The sequence below is a fragment of the Zalophus californianus genome, chromosome 5 (genome assembly GCF_009762305.2).
Source record: "Zalophus californianus isolate mZalCal1 chromosome 5, mZalCal1.pri.v2, whole genome shotgun sequence".
NCBI lineage: Eukaryota > Metazoa > Chordata > Mammalia > Carnivora > Otariidae > Zalophus > Zalophus californianus.
This window is the reverse complement of record NC_045599.1, coordinates 40,165,957-40,182,403: the sequence shown is the minus strand read 5'-3', so window position 1 is coordinate 40,182,403 and position 16,447 is coordinate 40,165,957. Positions and strand designations below refer to the sequence as shown.

The 16,447-nt window shown below is 39.7% G+C and overlaps 1 protein-coding gene and 1 pseudogene across 1 annotated transcript in view; both read right to left on the bottom strand.

The window, feature by feature from the left end:
- Window positions 1–16,447, bottom strand: part of SPINK5 (serine peptidase inhibitor Kazal type 5) — a 173,793-nt gene that overhangs the window by 153,784 nt on the left and 3,562 nt on the right. The window contains exon 2 of the mRNA XM_027604428.2: window positions 10,948–11,076. The gene's annotated coding sequence lies outside the window, so the exon portion shown is untranslated. The remainder of the gene's footprint in view (window positions 1–10,947; window positions 11,077–16,447) is intronic.
- LOC113929223 lies at window positions 14,903–15,436 on the bottom strand (annotated as a pseudogene).

Here is a 16,447-nt window from a genome sequence, read left to right as displayed (position 1 = left end):
TGGGTGTCACAGCCAACAATGGTGCTCACAGAGCAATGGCTCTTTGAGTCCTCATGAGTAGCAACTTAAGGGTCCTCCCAAGACGTAGGAGAAAAACTCTAGGTCTAAGTCTCTCCTGCATCCTGGAATTCACCAAAAAGCAGAATTACAGAAATCTCCTAGCTGGAATCACCTCAAAGTTCTAACTAAGCTCCCACCTATGTAGGAATGTCCTTTGCAGCATCCCTGACAAATACCCACCTAGTCCTGTTTACACACCTCCAATGATGAGGAGCTTTCTGCTTCACAGCTTTCCATGGTTGAACAGTTCTCACTGTTATTGATAAAATGTGAAAACAGTAGCTAGCATTTGTTGAATTCTGTGTGCCAAACTGTGCTGAATACTTTCTGTGCACTTAACCATTGAAACCGTGCCACAAAATCATTAAACAGGTGAGGAAATGTTAATGATGTGTTCAAGATCGGGCTCCCTGCTCTTCGGGAAGTCTGCTTCTCCCTCTCCCACTCCCCCTGCTTGTATTCCCTCTGTTGCTGTCTCTCTCTCTGTCAAATAAATAAGACCTTAAAAAAAAAATGTGTTCAAGGTCATGCAAAGTGATAGAGCCAGCTTCAAGGAATACAGTTTTCACAGATTTTATTCACTCATCTATCACATCATTTGTATTATGTCTGAGAATCATCTTTACTATTATACAGCTCAAATATCTCTTTAGGGGCACCTGGGTGGCTTAGTCAGTTGGGCATCCAACTTTTAGTTTCAGCTCCGGTCGTGATCTTGGGGTTGTGGGATTGAGCCCTGCATTGGGCTCTGTACTCAGTCTGCTAGTCCTTCTCCCTCTGCTCCTCCTCATGCTCTCTCGCTCTCTCTCAACCTCTATCTCTAAAATAAATAAATAAATAAAATCTTTTAAAAAATTATCTTTAAGTGATCCTGTTTCATTTTTTTAAAAACTTAAATATTTATTTTAACCACTTCTTAAATACCTGAAATCACAAAATTTGTCTACTAGTTATGTATTTTCTCTCATATACCATACGGTATATGCTCTCTTTTTTTTTAAAGATTTTTTATTTATTTGAGAGAGAGACTGAGCAAAAGAGGGGGCAGGGTCAGAGGGAGAAGCAGACTCCTCGCTAAGCAGGGAGCCTGATGCGGAACTTGATCCTGGGACTCCAGGAACATGAGCTGAAGGCAGTTGCTTAACCAACCGACCCACCCAGGCACCCTAAAATAAATTCTTAATAAATAAAAGTATTCAAAGTGTTCAACCATGTTCTAAGTAAAAACTATTTCTTAGCACCATTTTGTATGTATTATATTTTGGTAAACACTGCCTTAATCTACATTACTTCTCATTTTTAAATGTATATTTTTAGTAGTCTTATGATGATCACTGAATAATGGGTAGAATTGTGAATCACTATACTATACACCTGAAACTAATATAATACTGTATGTTAACTATATTGGAATCTAAAAAAAATCAAAAAACAAAAACAAAAACCCTGATTTTTGCAATGATTTTTCACTGTTGTTATTAACTCTGCCCTGTGAACTTGCTGAGAAAAAGTCTTGGCAATCTTGTCTTCAAGACTGATTTTTAAGTGTCTGAAAAGATCAACTATATTTCCATAAAGGCTTTTCCAGATTGGTCATTAACTGTTCCTCCAAACTCTTTGACAGGGTTCCTAGGGCCCTCTAGACCCTCCCTCATAGGTTGGTCATTCCTGCTTGAAATCCCCTATTTTGTAACCCAGCCACAGTTGTTGTATAAAGGCATATACAATCCTACTTGTGGAGGCCAGAATCTTTACATGTATATCCAGTGGCTGCTTCCATGCTCAGGCTCAGATCCATCCAGCTGGGGACAGAACATACAAGCTGGTGGAAAGAACATAGTCCCAGCCCAGAAGACATGAAGCTATTTCCCAGCTCTGCCCACCCTTTAGCCATCACTTGACTTAGAAGAGCCTGAGTTTACTCAACTGAAAAATGAGTAATTCTTGTCTTGCTACCCTTTCAAGACAGCTGTGAAGACAAAATGAGATAATTGATGTGTAGATTTTGTAAACTATGAAGAGTTACAAATATTAGTTATTAAACCAAAATCCATGGCCTAAATACACCAGTACTTACCCCCTTCAATAACCCATAAACCCAGGGCACTTACAACTCTTCTAGAAAACATCAAGTTGGAGCCTCTTGATAGAGGCTCAGGTCATGTTCTCAGGGCTGTGGGATTGAGCCCCGTGTCAGGCTCCACGCTAAGCACAGAGTCTACTTAAGATTCCCTCTCTCCATCTTCCTCTGTCCCTCCCCCAACTTGCATTCCCTCATGCTGTCTCACTCTCTCAAATAAATAAGTAATATCTTAAAAAAATAAAATAAAATACTGAAATATTTTCATAGTAATGGCTAACTAACCATTTCCTTGAGTCCCCGACTTCACATGTGTTGCCCTATTTACTCTAACTCCTCCCTCAGGACTTCTAGATCTCCCCACATGTGAGCAAATTAAGGGTTAAAGTACAGAAAGAGGGGCTGCCTGGACCCTGATCCAAGACTTCGGCCAGTATCAACTCCAAAAGATTAGTGCCATGTGATATGAGTTGTTAAGTATTTGGAGTATCACACTGGTAGAACGGGTTTCATTCTATTGAGAAGGTACACAGTAAACAAGTGAATGAAACAATGCATAATTCAATTGCAGATTGTGATAAGAGCTATAAATGAAGGAGATGGTGACGGGGGCAAAGGAGGGAACCTTAGACAGCATAATTGGGAAAGTCCTCTTTAAGGAAGTTAGCTTTGAGTTGAGAAAGGAATGAGGATGAAGGCATGACAGCCAACCATGCAAAGGTTTAGGGGAAGAGCATTATAGGAGGAGGGAAGAAAGGAAAAAAAGCCCCAGAGCAAGAATGGGTTTGGCATATATGAAGAACAGAAAGTCCATATGACTAGATCATAATGCTGGTTGCTCAAGGTAGGCCAGGGCCAGAGCATATGAATGCTGGCAGTCTTCAGTAACAAGTCTAGATTTTACTCCAAGTGCAAGCAGAAGGCATTGGAATGACTTAGGTACACTGACATGTGGTTATCCTATTTACAAAATGCCTAATTCTGAGACCCAAATCCTGGAAGTCACTCCCTTTCCTATTGTCTCCCTACTAGAATTGGAAAATCTGAGACTGATGAATGTTCTGCATATATGTTGTGGACGATTACAAGCCATTCACCAGCCTTGGCCGATTAGCTTTGGAGGGTCTACAGAGACCTAGAAACCCTGTCCTATGAAGATGGAGCAACAGGAAATGACCAACCTGGCAAAACCTTAATGGGAATATAGCTGGTCTTCTCAGACATGTAAAACTAGCTTTGAAGACAAAGTTGCCAAAATGTTTTCCTTTGTATTGTCTGATCTTCACAATAACCACATACAGTGGTCCAACCTGAAGTTATCATTTCTTACCAATCTGATACCAAGAAGTATCAGATTCTTCAAGAAAATTACATTTGTATGCTACAGAGCCACAGGCAAGGATTACTTTGCCTATTTTGCTTACTAAGAAAGCAATTAAGAAAGTTTGCCTGATTTTATATACAATTGTCACAGTTGGGCTAGCACTAGAATACAGACAATCCCCAACTTAAGACCTATGATTTTTTGACTCTTTGATGGTGAGAAAGCAATATGCATTCAGTATAAACCATACTTCAAATTTCAAATTTGGATCTTTTCCTGGGCTCATGTGGTATGATATTCTTTCAAGGTGGTAGGCAGTGGTAGTGAGCCACATGATCACGAGGGTAGACAACCAATACACTTACAACCATTCTGTATCCATATAGTCATTCAGTTTTTCACTTTTAATACAGTATTCAATAAATTATATAAGATATTCAGCACTTTATTTTGAAACAGGCTTTGTGTTAGATGATTTTGCCCAACTATAGGTTAATGAAAGTGTTCTGAGCATGTTTAAGGTGGGCTAGGCTAAGCTATGACATTCAGTAGGTTAAGTGTATTCGATGCATTTGTGACTTAAATATTTATTAACCCCATCATAAATTGAGGAAGATCTTTTATAGGTGCCCTGATTCTAATAATACTGCACTGCCTCCTTGTGACATTTGGAGAACAGGAGAATTTTGTAACTTTTGTGCTAGTGATCTGAGGAGTGACCCAGCCAGCTCCCCATGTACTACTTCAGCCCACACAAACAGTGACTCTCTGGTAAGGCATTCAGAGAATTTGCATGCTTTATCTAGTGTTAAGAGGGCAGACATGCACTCAGCTTGGCATACTTACACTTCAGTTAATTTTCATTCCAAATTTTAGAGATAGCTAAAACCTGCCCAGGAAATTTTCTGTGACTGAATAGCATCTAGAAAAAAAATCTAAGCTTTCTGGGGCGCCTGGGTGGCTCAGTTGGTTAAGCGACTGTCCCGGGATTGAGTCCTGCATCGGGCTCCCTGCTCGGCGGGGAGTCTGCTTCTCCCTCTGACCCTACACCCTCTTGTGCTCTCTCTCTCTCTCTCAAATAAATAAATAAAATCTTTAAAAAAAAATCTAAGCTTTTTAATTGTGAACAGATGATCACAGTGGTATAAGAAAAGAACAAGTGGACTAGAAAGAGATGTTTCTTTGTTCATTTTTCTAGAGTCTCCTAACTAACTATAGCTCCAACCCATGGTTAATCCCCCCAAATACACAATAATAGAGGTATATATGTTCATGGTCTTGATCTAGCACTATTGAATGGAAGAGGCTCACACAGGGACATGGGGAAAGCTTTTGCCCACAAGATGGGACATCACCTTTCCCACACTTCTGCAATGTGGTTTCTCTCGGGACCCTCCTCCAGGCTGTGCAGTTCCAGCTTCATGTTCACTGAGTTCTTTCCCTCTAATTTTACCTTGCTTCATCCCTTCCCTTTGCTTACTTTGATATTTTCTATATCTCCCGCTAGTCTACAGTATTCCTTGAAGACAGGGACCATGTCTCCTTCTTCTTTACCTATTTCCATAGTACAAGTGTGGTATTTTTCATAATACCGACTCAGTGCATTTTTATAAAGTAAAACAAAATATAACAATGACTATCATTTGGGGAGCAGTGTGCGCCACACAGACTTTTAAGTGCTTTACCTATTTTATTTTATTTTTATTTTATTTATTTTATCCCTACAGCAATCCATTGATGTGGGTGCCTTCGGTCTTGCTTTATAGAGGAGCAATAGAAGCTTTAGGAAGTTAAATAACTTGCCCAAGATCACATAATTAGTAACCAGCAAAATTGGGACTCAGTCCATATTTTTTCTGATGCAAACACAGAGCAACTTACACACAATCTAGGCTGCCTCTTTGTACTGTTTCACTATAAAATTAGAAGAGAAGAGCTGGAAGGTTGAGACAGGGCTAGACAAGCAGCCACTTGCATTAAGGAAGCTGGACCAGTTGAACTGCCAAGCGGAGTCCACATTCTTGATGTGTAGCTGGGTATTAGAGGGTGGGCAGGTATCTGTGGGAAGGAACTCATTTCAGATGGTAAGCTAGTTCCCATCCTCTTTTAATACCAGACAAACAAACTGAAAGGGAGCTGCCCTGTGTTCAGTGTACTGAATACTAATCCTATTTTCCCTGGGAGAAGAGAAGGAGTAGGAGATGCTTTCTACAAGTCCTTGCCTGGTTTTGCAGACAGAGAGCTGAGTCAGAGAGAGAGTTGGCTGAAATTGTGGAAAGACAGACTGGCAGCTGAACCCAGGGTGGTACAGAGATCTTGATAGTCAACCTTTCCCAGGAGCGGGAGAGCAGGATACTCTTGTCATACAGTGAGAGTAGATATTTAGTAACTGTGGGAGGTGTATTGGTGGAAGTGGAATATGCCATTGTCACTTTGGAAATCCAAGGTCTTGAAGTTATTGCACAAATTATGGAAGTGAAAAAGCTAAAGACAGCACAAAGGGGGTGTGGTATAGTAGAACAAGCACTAGTTATGGACTTGGTGAAGTTGTGTTTTGGATTTTAAACAACATGAACCTTAAACATCATGAAGATGGATAATATCTTGAAATGTTACTTAATATTATTTGTTTCCAGAATTTGCTTTAATCTTTGTTCTTTCCCTCATTCAGTCAGCTAAGCATTCTTCATCATCGTCTTAGAGATGAACTGACAGCAGGAGAGAAAACAAAGAGAGTCAATTGTTGGCTTCTGAGTTTAGCAGCCCACCTGTTCTGACACATGAGATTTTGAAAGAATATATGATACAATAATAATGTGAATAATAAAATTTTCCTACCTTCAAGATAAAGGATGGACTTCCAAGGCTTAGAAGAAAGAGATGGGGGAGACTTAGAGATCAGAGGCTGGTGCCTTCACAAGTGCAGTCTTATGTGCCTGTACTGAGGAGTTATCACGAGGTTCTCTCTTTGACAGAAGTCAGTAAGTAGCCCACTGATCATCTAGCAAGAGTGAGAGCATTTATATCCTCACCCTTAAGCTTATTCTGTTCCCATTCATCTTACCCTAGAATTGTCAACTCTTCATCAGCTTCCCAGGACACTTGTACACCAATGAAATGGGCACTGAGAGGGTGGTGATGTACAAGAAAAGACCTCTCACATGGATTTAGATGGGAGTGAATGAAATCATCTAGGGATTTCTCTGTGTAATTGACAGTCCAAAACAACAACAACAACAACAACAACAAAAACAACAGGTTACCACCAATGACAGAATAATGGCCTCCAAAGATGTCCACATTCTAATCCCCAGAATCTGTGAATATGTTACTTTATATGGCAAAGGGGACTTTGCAGATGTGATCAGGTTAAGAATCTTGAGATAAAAAGATTTCCCTGGGCTTTCCTGGTGGGTCCAATGTAATCACAAAAGTCCTTATAAGAGGAAGGTAGAGGGTCAGAGTCAGCAGGGAGATGTGACAACAGAAGCAGACGCTGAAGCGATGCAAGGGCGTGAATGAAGGACTGTGGTGGAAGCTGGAAAAACCAAGGAAATAGATTCTTTCCTAGAGCTTCCAGAAGGAAGCAGCTTGTTCGTAACACAGTATCTTGAACCCTTCTTTAGATCTACCGAAGTAGCTGGATTTGGGCCCAGATTTATATATTTTTTAAAAGTTATCCCAGGTTGGGGCACCTGGCTGGTTCAGTCAGTAGAGCATGCAACTCTTGATCTCAGGGTTGTGAGTTCGAGCCCCACACTGAGTGTTACTTAAAAATGAAATCTTAAAAAAAAAGTTAGGGGCGCCTGGGTGGCTCAGTCGTTGAGCGTCTGCCTTCGGCTCAGGTCATGGTCCCGGGGTCCTGGGATCGAGCCCTGCATCGGGCTCCCTGCTCGGCGGGAGACCTGCTTTTCCCTCTCCCACCCCCTCTGCTTGTGTTCCCTCTCTCGCTGTGTCTGTCTCTGTCAAATAGATAAAAATAAAATCTAAAAAAAAAAAAGAAAGTTATACCAATTTATTCTGATGCAGCCAGGCTATAGGAGCCCATGCACAGCAGGTCCAAAAATACTGAATCTAAACTCACAAATCACTCACTACACATTCAGAAATCCTAATAACCTTTACCACATAAACACCAAGCAGTCACTCAGTTTCACAAGAATACCTAAAGGAATTATGATCTCATCATCCTTTGAATAATAATAACAGCTTCCTTCTAGTGAGCATATTCTAAGACAATCAATATGCTAATATTTTAAATATTAAATATTTTATGCATTATCACATTTAATCTTGGAGCAAACTTATAAAATAACGATTGAAGTTATAATCTATAACAGAAAAAAAAGACCTAGACAAGTTAACTGTAACTGGATGGGAAGAGTAGGAGAATGGAATTATTGTTTTGAATGAGACTGGGGAAGAGCAGGCTGGATCTCTCGCGCCAGGTCTGTTTTCCTACTAAGGCAGAGAAATGAGGCTGCCCGTCCATATAAGCATTCCTCCTTTCAGCATTCAGGAGACCTCCTGGCATTTCAACTGGGTCTTAGAACATACCAGACAAACAAAAGCTTTTTCCATTCAGGGCAAGTTGGATGGGGCTAAACAAAATATGGGTCCCAAAGAGTTGTTCCTCTTACAGGACAAAGACGCCACTCTGCTGGTGTTTCGGTAGAGGGCCTCATAAGGAGGTGATGAGGATAGCTAATATAGCTCTATGGCAGGATGATTTACAACACTGGTGCAATTGCCTAATGTGGTCCCATGATCTGCATTAAGGATTTGGCTCCCACCTTGTGATAGATGATGTTTCCCTGTCGGTAGTTGATGAGTCTTGGTGCTGATTCCATTGCTCTGTCCCGGTTCCTCCTGGCACATTGAGCCCCAGGCAGGCTGGGCTCCACCAACCTCCTTCCTCGACATTACCTTTCCTCCACACCTGAACCTCTAGCCCGTGGAATTTTTATGTGGTCTTAGGGGGTGGTACAGTGTGACTCCTACTCTATGTTTCCAAACATTATGTTCTAATTCCTTCCAGACATTCTAGCCTTTGATTCTAAAAGCCAGACTTTGGGTACTCAAAACCCTTTTTCTCAAACTACTCTCTTAGTCTTTACTTTCAAACTCCAGGCAGTGTAGGCTGGCAATGAGAGCGTGAAGTAGAAGGGCATGTGGGAAAGGGGAAAAAAGAGCTATCTACACAATATGGCAAAATATTGCTCCTCTTCACAACCACAGTCCCCAGGGTCATACAAGCAAAAAGGATGGAGCCAGGAACCATACCCACATCTCTCTGATGTCCCAGTCTCTATGATATCCAGGGCATCATTAGCTCTGACTAGTAAGCCCAACTCTAAATCCCAGCAAATTCTACCCATAGGTTCTAGTTCTGGGCTTATGGAGCAGATAAGCTCCTCCTCTCTCAGGTTAGTTGTTCGGGTACTTGAAGATAATAATTTTGGCACCTGAGCTTTCTGAGCTAACATCCGCCCCCTCGCCCCCAGTTTCTTCTACTCTTCATAGTCATGGCCTTTCCCATTTTTTATTATCTTGGACCTTCTTTTAGATATGCACAAGTTTTTGTGTATCCCTCCTGACTTGTGACTTTCCTAAATAGGCTGTCTCATTCCAACCAGGAATTCCAATCAAGTCCAAAATCAATTACAGAAACTTCTCCAATCTCTTTGTTCCTGGCAGCACACTCCTAAAGCAAAGGATGTTTGTACCATGCAACATGTGTGCAGATTTCTACTGCACCTGTCTGTGTGATAGCTGCAAGCTCAGAGAAAATATCTGCGGCCAATTTAGGGTAATCCGCAGCCTCTCCCTAGAACTCAAAGAGCACACAGGTGGCCAAAACATCCAAGACCCATAACAAGACTAGGAAAACGGTTCTTTTAATGTATTATATAGCAATATGTCTAGTGATAGAGTGAATCTGAAGTCCCCACAGGTGAGTCTTACTTCAGAAACCCCAGCCCAGAGGGCAGCAAAGCATGCGTGGGCATGTTTGTAAAATGATGTAGTGAAAAGCATAGGAGCCTGCAGCTGACTCTGCCAATAACTTGCTCTGGACAAACATTTTTCTCTCTCTTGATTTTATTTTTCCCACTTGTGAAACAGTAGCATTAGACTAGAGTGGTTTTCAAATATATCTGTTTATGTGCTTTGATCAGAAAAACATTTCTGCACATGAAATTTATATATATTTTATGTATAAATCATATATGTGGAAGAACAACTCTGCTTATAGTTTGTTTTGTTTTCCAAACTGGAAAGATTGCCTGGGAGAAAGGAGAAAAAGAGAGAGGAAAGGGAGCAGGGAGGGAGAAAAGGAAAGGTAATTTCAAATACTCTTTCTAGCTTTGAAGTTCTACTACATTCACTTAAAATGGTGCCAAATCATCAACAATTCTGGGACTGGACTTCAGTCAATCTTGAAATCTAAATATTTGTATATTAGGCTGTATTTTCGTTAGTTCTATTCAGATTTTCCTGAGTTTTGTAATCTAAATTCTTCTCTGCAAATACAAACAGCAATAATGGAAGGTAACAATTTCCTACATCTGGGCCTAAAGAACCAGAGGAACAGAGAGCTTTTGGCGCCCTCTCGTGTCCATAATTTGTGATTCCCAACAGCCAACCCCACTAAGTGTTAGGGACGTCTATTAAGGCCCAACGCAGTGGAGTAAAATATGAGGAACAAAGAAGTTGAGGTGGTGATAAGGGTTTGTTCATCATTTATACAGATCTGCTCTAATTGAATACATCTTCTACAAACAAGAATGTCCTACAAAGAAAGCTACTTCCTTTCTCCTCTTCATCTAAATGCCATCCATTTTTTGAGAAAGTTGATCACCCTTAGGTGTTTCTTTAGTTCACCATAATGATCCCTTCTCTGCCTAATTAGAGCAGGTAAGATCACACGTTCTAACATCAGGTGTCAGTTGGATTCTCAACTGCCCTTCAGTAGCTACCTAAGTCTGGGTAAATCAATTCAGCTTCTCTCCTAAGCCTCTCTGCAGCCAATTATCAATGAATGGGAATACACTTAAGCATAATTGCTTCATCTATGATTGAACCAAGCAAATCCACTTCTCAAAAGTTAGAACTGGAGACCTAAGCCACAAAAGAGAGAACAGACAATTTGGACTTCATCAAAATTAAAAACTTTTATGTATCAAAGCACACTGTCAAGTAAGTGACAAGACCTAATAAATAGGAGATAATATTTGTAAATCATATAGTCTATTCTTGTTATTGGTGAGACATTCTAAAAGTCGCTGCAATCACTCAGTTAGCAAACACTGAAACACTGCTCCTAGAAATCTATATAGACCAGGGATATAGAGAGAGAAGGGACACAATCACATAGATGATAGTCTTCGATCCTAAAAACAATTCATCCTGGCATTCTTTTTTTTTTTTTTTTTGAAAATTTTACGTGAAAGAAAACAAGGTTCGGAAGAGTTAAGCAACTTACCTGAGGGCACACTACTAATGGATGGCAGCGTTGGGATTCGAACCCCTCCAGTAGGCCCCAGAGCTGGACTGCTTGTATGACGTTGCCCCGCCCAGCTGTCTCCGTCCTCTGGTCATCTCTGTGTGATAGCTGGAACAAGAAGGTAGAGGGACACCATATTCCTACCTCAGCTGGAATGTGTGTCTCTGCAACTAAATTTTTCACTGTTCTGCATGTCTTCCAATGATGACAAAACCATATTGATTTTTGAGTTATGAACAAATTTTAGCAGTAGTAGGCAAATTCACAAATATAGAATCTATAAATAGTGAGAATAAACTGTATCTGATAAGGGACTATTATCCAGAAAATACACAGCACTGTTACACTCAATAACAAAAAGGTACACAAATTTTTTTAAATGGACATTTCTCCAAAGAAGTACATTAATCGAGTACAAATGGGTGTCGGGTACATTAAAAAGTTGCTGACTGTTGGTGGCAATGAAGCCACTATGGAAAACCGCACGGAGGATCCTTAAAAAATTAAAAATAGAACTACCATATGATCTAGCAATCCCACTTCTGGGAATATATCCTAAGGGAACAAAAACACCAACTTGACAGATACCTGTCCTTCCATGTTCACAGCTTGTATGTACATATTGTATTATGACAATAGCCAAGAGATGAAAGCAATCTAAGGTCCACTGATGGATGAATGGATAAGGAAGTGGTGGTATATACACAATGGAATATATATTCAGCCATAAAAATGGAAAAAAATCACACCATCTGCAGCAACATAGATGAACCTTGAGGGCATATGCTACATGAAATAAGTCAGACAGAAAAAGACAAACACAGTAATGATCTTTCATATATGTGAAATCTAAAAAAAAAACTCAAAAAATGACAATAAACTCCTAGAAAAAGGGGATCATATTTGTGTTTACCAAAGTGGGATGGGGGTAGGGGAAAAGGAATTGGAAGAAAGTGGTCAAAAGGTACAAATTTCTAGTTATGAGATAATACAGGGATGCAATGTACAACAGGATGACTGTAGCTAACATTGCTGTATGGGATACAGGAAAAGTGCTAAGAATGTAAATCCTAAGAGTTCTCATCACAAGAAAAATCTCTCCTTCTTTTTTTCTTTTTCTTTCTTTCTTTCTTTTTTCTTTCTTTCTTTCTTTCTTTCTTCTTTTTCTTTCTTTCTTTCTTTTTCTTCTTTCTTTCTTTCTTTTTTCTTTCTTTTTCTTTTTCTTTCTTTCTTTCTTTTTTCTTTTTTCTTTCTTTTTCTTTTTTCTTTCTTCTTTCTTTCTTTCTTTCTTTCTTTCTTCTTTTTTGCTTTCTTTTTATTGTATCTATATGAGCAGATGGATGCTAACTAAAGTTATAGTGGTAATCATTTCACTATATATGTAAGTTGAACCATTATGCTGCATATCTTAAACTTATACAGTGATGTATGTCCATTATATCTCAATAAAACTGGAGGAGAAATTGCATTCAATTTCTTCAGTCATTAGGGAAATATAAATCACAACCACAGAGATAACATTTTCACTATGTTTTGACTTACTAAGGTCATTATACTTTTTTTTTAAAGAAAGAAAATAGCAAGTTTTGGCAAGGATGTGGAGAAATTAGAGGCCACGTATGTTGCTGGTAGGATTGTAAAATGGTACAGCCACTGTGGAAAACAGTTTGGCAACTCCTCAGAATGTAAAACATAGAATTTTACCATATGACCCACCAATCCCACCCCTATGATATGCTTGAAAGAACCTGAAAGAACCTGTGAGTATCCACACAAAACCTGTAGCACTATTCACAACAGCCAAAAAGTAGATACAACCCAAATGTCCATCAACAGATGAATGGATAAACAAACTGTGGCATATTCATACAATGGAAATTATTTAGCCATAAAAAGGAATGGAATACTGAAACACGCTACAACAACAAAAAACATTTTTCTAAGTGAAAGAAGCCAGACACAAAAGGTCACATATTGTATTATTCCATTTATATAAAACACGCAGAATGTGTAAATCCACGGACAGAAAGCAGATTAGTGATTGTCAGGGCCTGGGGGCAGAGGGATGGGAAGTGACTTCTTAATGGGTAAAGGGTCTACTTTGGAGGTGATAAAAATACTTTGGAACTAAATAGAGGTGATGATTTCACAACATTGTGAAAATACTAAAGGCCATTGAATTGTACAGACTAAAATGGTTAATTTTATGTTATTTGAATTTTACCTCATCAAAAAAATTAGTCTTCAACAAAGGAGGAATTAGTATACAATGGGAAAGAGGCAGTCTCTTCAACATATAGTACTGGGAAAACTGAACAGCGACATGCAAAAGAATGAAACTGGACCACTTTCATACACCATACACAAAAATAAATTCAAAATGGATTAAGTACCTAAATGTGAGACCTGAAACCATAAAAGTCCTCGAAGAGAGCACAGGCAGTAATCTCTCTGAGACCAGCCGTAGCAACATTTTTCTAGGTAAGTCTCCCGAGGCAAGGGAAATAGAAGCAAAAATAAACTATTGGGACTACATTAAATTAAAAAAAATTCTGCACAGAGAAGGAAATAATCAACAAAACTAAAAGGCAACCTAATGAATGGGAGAAGATATTTGCAGATGACACATCTGACAAAGAGTTAGTATCCAAAATATGTAAAGAACTGACACAACTCAATACCGAAAAAAACAAATGATGCAATTAAAAATGGGCAGAAGATATAAGCAGATATTTCCCCAAAGAAGATATCCAGATGACCAACAGACACATGAAAAAATGCTCAGCATCACTCATCATCAGGAAATACAAATCAAAACAACAATGAGATACCATCTCACACCTGTCAGAATGGCTAAAATTAACGACACAAAAAACAAGTGTTGGCAAGGATGTGGAGAAAATGGAACCCTTGTGCCCTGTTGGTTGTAATGCAAGCTGGTGCAGCTACTCTAGAAAACAGTATGGAGGTTCCTCAAAAGATAAAAATAGAACTACCCTATGATCCAGCAATTGCATTACTGGGTATCTACCCAAAGAATACAAAAACACTAATTCAAAGGGATACATGTACCTCTATGTTTATAGTAGCATTACTTACAGTAGCCAAACTATGGAAGCACCCAAGTGTCCACTAGATAAATGGATAAAAAAATGTGATTAATATATATACATATATATGGAATATTATTCAGTTATAAAAAAGAATGAATTTTTGCCATTTGCAGCGACATGGATAGAGCTTGAGAGTATTATGCTAAGTGAAATAAGTTAGGGAAAGACAAATACCATATGATTTCACTCATATGTAGAATTTAAGCAAGAAAACAAGAGAATAAAGGAAAAAGAGAGAGAGGCAAACCAAGAAACAGACTCTTAACTACAGAGAACAAACTGATGGTGACCAGAGGGGAGATGGGTGGGGGAATGCAGGAAATAGGCGATAGGGATAAAAGAGTGTACTTATCATGATGAGATAAAATAAAATCAAGTGGTAAAAAAATACATCACCAAAAAAGTTAGGAATTGAAACCAAAAGTAAGATCTTTTTCTTTGTCAAGATCTGTCTCATCAGAGACATGTCATTTCAGAAACAATCAAATGGATATCTACTGCCTACCAAGTGGACAGAGGAACAGAGAGAAAGCTGCTCTGCAGAGACTTGGAGAAGAAAGTATAATCTGTGGGCAGGAGCATAAATTCAGGATAGAGAGAGAAAACACGGTATTTCAGACTCCAGTTTCAGCTGTCTTACTCCTGCTTGTGGATTTCTTGAGGTACCTCCTAATCCTTATAATGAACTTTTATCTTAAGCCAGTTTTTATTCTACAACTTGTAATCAAAAGTGTACTGTCTAATGCACAAAGCCAGCCGAAGGATCACTTCTTTTTTTTTTTTTTTCCTAATGGTAACACTAGGGTTTATTAAGCTGTGTCTTAGTACAGATGCTGGGGCTTGCCCATGGTGCTCTTGATGTATAAAGCCTAGACATTCTGCCAATTCTCCTTGAGCAAGGGTGCCAGGAAACTGACAGCTAAGGGGATGTTGTACACAAGCTCATCACCTGTCATCTGCACGTGGCCAACAGCCACTGCCAGACACAGCACCTTCTTCATCTGGAATTTGATGATGGACTTCACTTCATCCACTTTGGCCACCACGTTCTCATTGTGGGTCAGCAAGGAAGGGAACTTGCCAGCCTTATGGAGGCCTGGGCCCAGGATTTGTGGGATCTGCTTGATCAGAAATTCTGATGCCAAAAAGGGATCATACTTCTTGGCCAGCTTCTTGACTAATTTTTTATTCTTGTTGAGTTTCTTCAGTGCCTTAGTATCCACGTGGGGAATATCCACAGCCCTTGGCATCATCACAGTCCTGCTGGTCCCCCCAAAAACATATGGGGAACTTGGGGTGGGGAGTGGACTTAAGTCTGACTGTGCCTGAGAAGCATTTTTCCTTCTGAGGCTCATAGTTCGAGCTGACCTGCAGCTCCACCATCTCCAAAACCTACCTGCACTTGCACTGACTGCCGGGCAGGACCTCCCACCACCTCCTCGTCCAGGGCGGCTTGGGAGACTTCGCTGCTTGTGGAGCCTCGCAGCGCAACAACAGGAAAAGAGAGCCCACTGAAGGGTGACTTCTGCCATGAATTTTGAGGTTTATTATAGAAATAATGACTTGTAAGATTAGAAAATACCTCAGTGGTCCCTCTCAATTAGACATAATCCCTACACTATCTTTTCCAAATATCAGCAGACTCTACTTTAAAAACTCTAATAATGGAGACTTTATTATCTCCAAAGGCAGATATTTTCATATTTGAACGATTCTGGCTATTAGAAAATTGCTCTGTGTAAGTGGGCAGAAATCTAGTCACCCAAAATATTATAACATCTGGGATCATTTGGAAAAAACATGGTATCCCTTTCCCTATGGCAGCTGTATAGCAGGTTGAAGACAATGACCACAGCTCCACCATTCTTCTTCCTCTTGTTCCCTTTGTGTGTAACACACGCACAAACCACACACATACCCAAGCACATGCATACATACACACACTGTCTTCTCCCTAAAAAATAGAATTTCCTTGCTCAATTCTCTCACAAGAAGCTTAGAGCAGTTAAAATGACATGTTTAATGTCGGACTTGGATTTGATTTCAACTCTGCCTTTGTTGGATGTGTAGCTCTGGACAAATCAGTTATCTCGGAGTCTCAGGTCCCTCACATATGAACTGGGCATAATAAAAGTGTTCAATACAAAGGAGTATTGTGAGGATTGAATGAAATGATTCATGTAAAGAATGAAGCGCACACACACACACACACACACACACACAGAATGCAGCACAGCATCTGCCCCTGGTAGGCATTCAGTAAATAGGAGCCATTATTATCCTATTAATAATACTATTGATACTGGTTATTATGATTGCCCTTATGTAGAAATCTGGTCTTGTTTGACCAATGCTCTCAAACTGTT